The 6,132-nt window shown below is 36.5% G+C and overlaps 1 long non-coding RNA gene across 1 annotated transcript; it reads right to left on the bottom strand.

Moving 5' to 3' along the window:
* Positions 1-2,214: 2,214 nt before the first annotated feature.
* On the bottom strand, positions 2,215-2,847 carry LOC127839243 (uncharacterized). Its single transcript, XR_008030242.1, has 2 exons — positions 2,632-2,847; positions 2,215-2,463 (listed from the first exon to the last, which is right to left on the bottom strand). It is a non-coding gene; the product is annotated as an uncharacterized LOC127839243 (long non-coding RNA).
* Positions 2,848-6,132: the final 3,285 nt, after the last annotated feature.

Here is a 6,132-nt window from a genome sequence, read left to right as displayed (position 1 = left end):
CCATAATTCCGTAAAAATGACAACCAGAGTTATGCAACTTGTCCTTTTACTGTACCCTTATGATAGTTTGCGAGTGTTCCAAGTATGAAAGCAATATCTATGATACTTTAGGGGTAAAGTGCACCAAAACACAAAACTTAACCTAATTTTCAATTTTCTAAGTATAAAGGGCCCATAATTCCGTCCAAATGCCAGTCAGAGTTACATAACTCTGCCTGCACAGTCCCCTTATGATAGTTAATACAGTGTCCGACAAATCCATTGCCCGGAGCCCGGGGGCTACCGAAATTTTTCATCGGGCTACTGAAATTTTCCAGCTGACGCCCGCCGGGCTACTTTAAATTTATAAGAGCGGTAGCCTGGTTTATTGACAGACATACGTAGAATAAACACGCTGACCATGTGTTTGTACACTATGTATTGCTTATAATCCGATAACAAAGTGCATTCAATTATCTAATCAGTCATCGATCACTTGCGGTAATGTCTTAAACAGTAACAGTGTATTTTAATCATCCAATCAGAATCAACATTTGTCGTCTGCTAATAATATAATGAGAGCCGGTTGGATAGTTGGCGAACATGATGCAACATCATTTCGCAGTTTGGAATTCTTTGTAAACCGCAACAATGAGTAATAGCGACAACGTTTTTGATGTTGTTAAATATCCAAGGACGCCAAACATTAAATCAAAACAATAGCGGATTCTTCAAAACGGTAACGAAACCGAAAATGAATATTACAACTTTGTGAACGCGGTTAACACCTGCTAATTAGTTTGCATTGTCAATTAATAATTAGATTAATTGACTGTTAATCAATAATCCCATATATGCCCGATTTATATTTTTAAAACCAAATGATGGGTGGGTAATATAGACGATAAGAGTCATAAACACAAACGTTTGAAATTTTCTAAAGTGTCAAATGAATTTCGGCATATGGTTCTATTTAAAGATATGATGAAAACAAGCTCCCAATCAGGACCGTAGCATTGTGTACAGTTATTTAAGGTTAAAAAATTCTACATTTAAGAAATGAATTTTTTTGTCCTGATAAAAAGCGCGCAAAAATTGGCGTGGGTGTATTTATTTGTAAATTAAAATTTCGTAGCGGGTACAACATTGAGATCATTTAATTTCCATTAAAAGTTTCGTTGTGAATTTCAACTAAAGTACCGGGGTATCTCGCAAATTATTTGGCATTGACATTTTCTCTTAATAAAATATCATGTAAACACGCTGTATCGTTACCGTTATGCTGTATCAGTTCCTTCATTATTGAAACATTATTGTATTGTATACTGACTGCACACAAGTGTCGTAACATACGGATGCAATACGTAAATTCGGACAGTACTTTAAGTCGGACACAAGTAAATAAATGATTTAATACTCTTGATTTCTTGAAATTCGGTATTTGTTGTTAAAAAGCGCAATTGCATTGATTAACACCATACGAGTCAATCGTATTGATCATCTAAACGCTTTATTTACGTTTACGACTTAAAATGCTGTCCGAATTTTAGTACACATACATGTGCACATACATGTAATATCTACATCTAGTATATGATTTTCTTTGGTACATTTACATTTAAGTACACGGTGCCTGTACTGTAACATTAATTTACGATATTGACTGTGTACACTACGCGACCCGTGATTTTTGCCGCGATTTTCCGAGCGACAAGAAAATTTGGGTGATGTCTCGGCGACCGTCGCGCCATGTACAGGGGACAAAAATATTTATAAATGGCACTCGTCCAGCAGGACAAGTGCATTAAAATTTGTACTCGTCCTGCAAACACATGCACTTGTCCTTCAAATATGTGTGAAAGAAAGATTGCAAAGGACTGATATGACTAACAATGTTTCCTAAATCATTGCTAAAATGCTGCTTACTTAGTTATTCATGCCAGCTGATCACAGAAGAAATGTTAACTTACTTTATTTATGAGGAACACAAAATAAATAAATGAAGACAAATTTGTTTTTTCCTTTTTTTAATGCTTGCGTGCTTTCCATTTCGGATGGTTGAACATCGCTCCTGCCCCCTTTAAAGAACGCTCGTATGTCAGACATTTTTCAGATGAAATTCAGACTGGTTTAAAACCGTAATTCGCAGTAAAATAATTCTTTAAACAAGGGACAAAATTGTCACAAAACCAGGTTTTCATTGTGAAAAAAAAATCTGATAAAGGGAGAAAACTCAAACTGAACTTTTGAAATGACCAAAAAAAATTAACCCCCTTTGTAAGTTTTTTTTTTTTTTTTTAATCTATTTTTAGTCGTGGCGACCTTGACATTGGAGATATTGACGTGATTCTTTCGTGGGACACACCGTCCCATGATGGTGAACAAATGTGCCAAATGATTTTAAAATCTCACAATGAATGACATAGTTATGGCCAGGACAAGCTCATTTATGGCCATTTTTGACCTTTGAACTCAAAGTGTGACCTTGACCTTGGAGATATCGACGTAATTATTTCGCGCGACACACCGTCCAATGATGGTGAACAAATGTGCCAAATGATTTTAAAATCTGACGATGAACGACATAGTTATGGCTCGGACAAGCTCATTTATGGCCATTTTTGACCTTTGAACTCAAAGTGTGACCTTGACCTTGGAGATATCGACGTAATTATTTCGCGCGACACACCGTCCAATGATGGTGAACAAATGTGCCAAATGATTTTAAAATCTGACAATGAACGACATAGTTATGGCCCGGACAAGCTTATTCCGCCAGCCCGCCAGCCAGCCAGCCCGCCAGCCAGCCAGCCCGCCCGCATTCGCCAATCTAATAACCAGTTTTTTCCTTCGGAAAACCTGGTTAAAAAATCAATACTTACAGTGAATGAAGTCAGATGGTTCCCTGTCAACATGGACGCGCAAAGTTTACACCAAAAAGCCAATATTTACTCGGGACACAGTCTCGCATAACAATGCGCACCTGCTGTATGAAATTTACAATTACGATTTCCGGTTCATTCGCGTTCTACTTTCTTAATAGATATGCTTTAAGAAATGATTTTATTTAATGAAAAAGAGTCTTACTGGTCAGCAAATACATATTTTAACATCAGTTTTTTTTCACTCGTCCTGTAGAACGAGAGCTTTAGGGAAATTCACTCGTCCTTTCAAGATTTCACTCATCAATACGAGCGGACGAGTGGAATTTTTGTCCCCTGATGTATCTCGCTGTTACGCAATCAGCGCGAATCACCGCAAATCACCGCAAACCGCCGTGGTTCACCTTTTTAAGAGATTTACATAAAGGGTTACACTACATTACATGTACATGTAACATATATGTATACATTGCAATAATAAAGCTTTTGTTGTTGTTGTATGCAATGGGCGTATTAGCTAAAATACTCCCATTCCGACATGAACGTGATGAAGCAGTGCTCCAGCTAGGCCTAAATCGAAGGGCGCCGCGCCCTGCCCTCCCGAACCTCCGCCCTGCCCCCCCGAACCTCCGCCCTGCCCCCCCCCCCCCCCCCCCTAAAAAAAAAAAAAAAAAAAAAAAAAATTTTTTTTTTTTTTTTTTTTTACATATGATAATTCATAAATCCCTTATTACATTGTAATTAGTTTAATCCTCATTGTAGACATTATCTTAGAATGGTTTAATAATAATGGGAATAATACAATTATTTATAACATGCAATAGGAAGCATTCCAGAAACACCCGTGCGCTTGAACGTGCCCTTTTCACAAAATACTGCGCGTCGAAAGTGCCCTTTTGACAGAATACTGCGCGTCGAAAGTGCCCTTTTGACAAAAAAGCCCCCCTGCCCTTTTCAAATCATAGCTGGAGCACTGTGAAGTAATGTCTGAAGCTTTAACGGCTCCAAATTAATATAACAGCACAGAAGAATGATCATGCAATAATTATTTAACATAACATGAAAACATTATTTAACTAATTGCATTAGCAGAATGTTTATTAAAACTTACAATCGATTATATTCCAGGCCCGAATACACTACCACTGTTCAAATTCCATATTGTTGCAGTGCTCCAGCTAGGATTTGAAAAGGGCAGGGGGCTTTTTTGTCAAAAGGGCACTTTCGACGCGCAGTATTTTGTGAAAAGGGCACTTTCCACGCGCAGAATTTTGTGAAAAAGGCACATTCGAGCGCGCGGGTGTTTCTGGAATGCTTTCTATTGCATGTTAATTTATATGTTATAAATAATTGTATTATTCCCATTATTATTAAACCATTCAAATATAATGTCTACAATGAGGATTAAACTAATTACAATGTAATAAGAGATTTATGAATTATCATATGTAAAAAAAAAAAAAAAAAAATTTTTTTTTTTTTTTTAGGGGGTGGGGGGGGGCAGGGCGGAGGTTCGGGGGGAGGGGGGGGGCAGGGCGGAGGTTTGGGAGGGCAGGGCGCGGCGCCCTTCGATTTAGGCCTAGCTGGAGCACTGTTGTTGCAATATACATGTAGCGAATCACTGTGTAAATTGAAAGTTGCATAGTGTTTAGTCATTGGTCGGTTATAAATGCTTTGTTTCTCTACATGGTATTTGATTTCGACGAAACTAATAATTTGGTAATTTACGAGAAATATGATATAAGTTTTTCCATTTAAACTTTGATCTTACCGTGTGTGTTTATTGACGTTATTAATTATGTTAATACTTATTTTTGCATTTCATTAAGAATTATAACGTGTAGCCCTTTTGTTAACAGTGTTTAGCAAAATATTCGCGCCTTAAGACACGGAAAATTGTTTGCGTAACACTTTCATTTAAAGGTTAAATGTAATCGGTAGATTACATCTAATTAGTTGGACTAAAATATGCTTTACTTATTTATTTTCTGTTTCAGACTCCAATGCGGATAACTCGTGTTACTCGCGTTACTTTCCGAGCGTTGTACATACATTCACAATGCTTGATAAGCCGGAAATCGGAAATACATTACTGTTCTATTTTTAAGTACATGTTATTATGACATCGTGGTATATAATTTGTTGTTATTACATCATTGCCTATATATTAAAGCCGTTAAACATTGTGTTTGTTTTGCTGGAAAAAAAACACGAGTATATCAATGTAGCACTTAGCGTTCGCAGAGTTCAATAAATATAATGATGTATAATGTACATGCATTTCTCTGGGTTTTCACGTCCAAAACTTTAAACCCTCAACATTTGATTATTTAGTGTGCACTGTCCAGCGGGTGATAGTGTTTGTTCAAGTGTCTAATCGGCCCTTTCCCCTCAGAATTTTTTTCCCCTCAGCAGGTAAATTTTCCCCCAGACTTCATTTTTTTCCCCTAAAAAAAAAAAAAAATTTTTTTTTTTTTTTAAACTTTAAATACATAAGTTAACCTGATCCAGTGTAGAAAATATAACATATTGCATAATTAAATTATCTGTTGCCTTGATTTTGTTTTAAAAACAGCAAAATATGTTGAATTGATTATTTAAAACTTTCATTATTTTCCCCAAAAGCTGGCGTTTCGCGTGATTTTTTCCCCCAAAATCCGGCATTTTGCGCGATTTTTTTCCCCTAAAAAAAGGCCAGGCCCTTTCCCCAAAATCAGATGAAAACCCCTGTCTTTGTACGTGTTCAAACTGTGAAAAGATGTGACAATCACAGAAACAACAGGATGGCGCTGCCAATTAAGTGCGAAAATGGATCAAAGGGCATTGACAAAAAATTACAGTTTGGATATATTTTTCGGCGTTTACTCAGATGGTCTCTCACACCAAAAAAACTATACAAGTCAAGGTATTATGTTTTACTTCTATCAGTAACGATACGGATACGGGGTGTTTGATTTGAATTGACTTTAAAAGAAATATCAAATTGTTGCGATATAACAGACTGTTTTAAAAATACCAAAGAAACATTTAACCGAAATCAACAGAATTCAATGTTCTCTGCGCTACGCAGTTTGTATAAAAAAAATCAATACTTGCACACTCGTATACCTTGACCTTGTACATTGCCGCATAATTTTCGCGCTCTTTTGTCGGGAAATATACATGATGACTATATTGAAAGCATTTGTAAACGTCGTGCTAACATTAAAACATCGGAAGTGTGTTTCGGATTATAAATTTTTATTCTCATTTAGGAATTTAACGGAACATT

This window comes from Dreissena polymorpha, chromosome 7, assembly GCF_020536995.1.
Source record: "Dreissena polymorpha isolate Duluth1 chromosome 7, UMN_Dpol_1.0, whole genome shotgun sequence".
Taxonomy (NCBI): domain Eukaryota; kingdom Metazoa; phylum Mollusca; class Bivalvia; order Myida; family Dreissenidae; genus Dreissena; species Dreissena polymorpha.
This window is presented reverse-complemented; position numbering and strand designations above follow the sequence as displayed.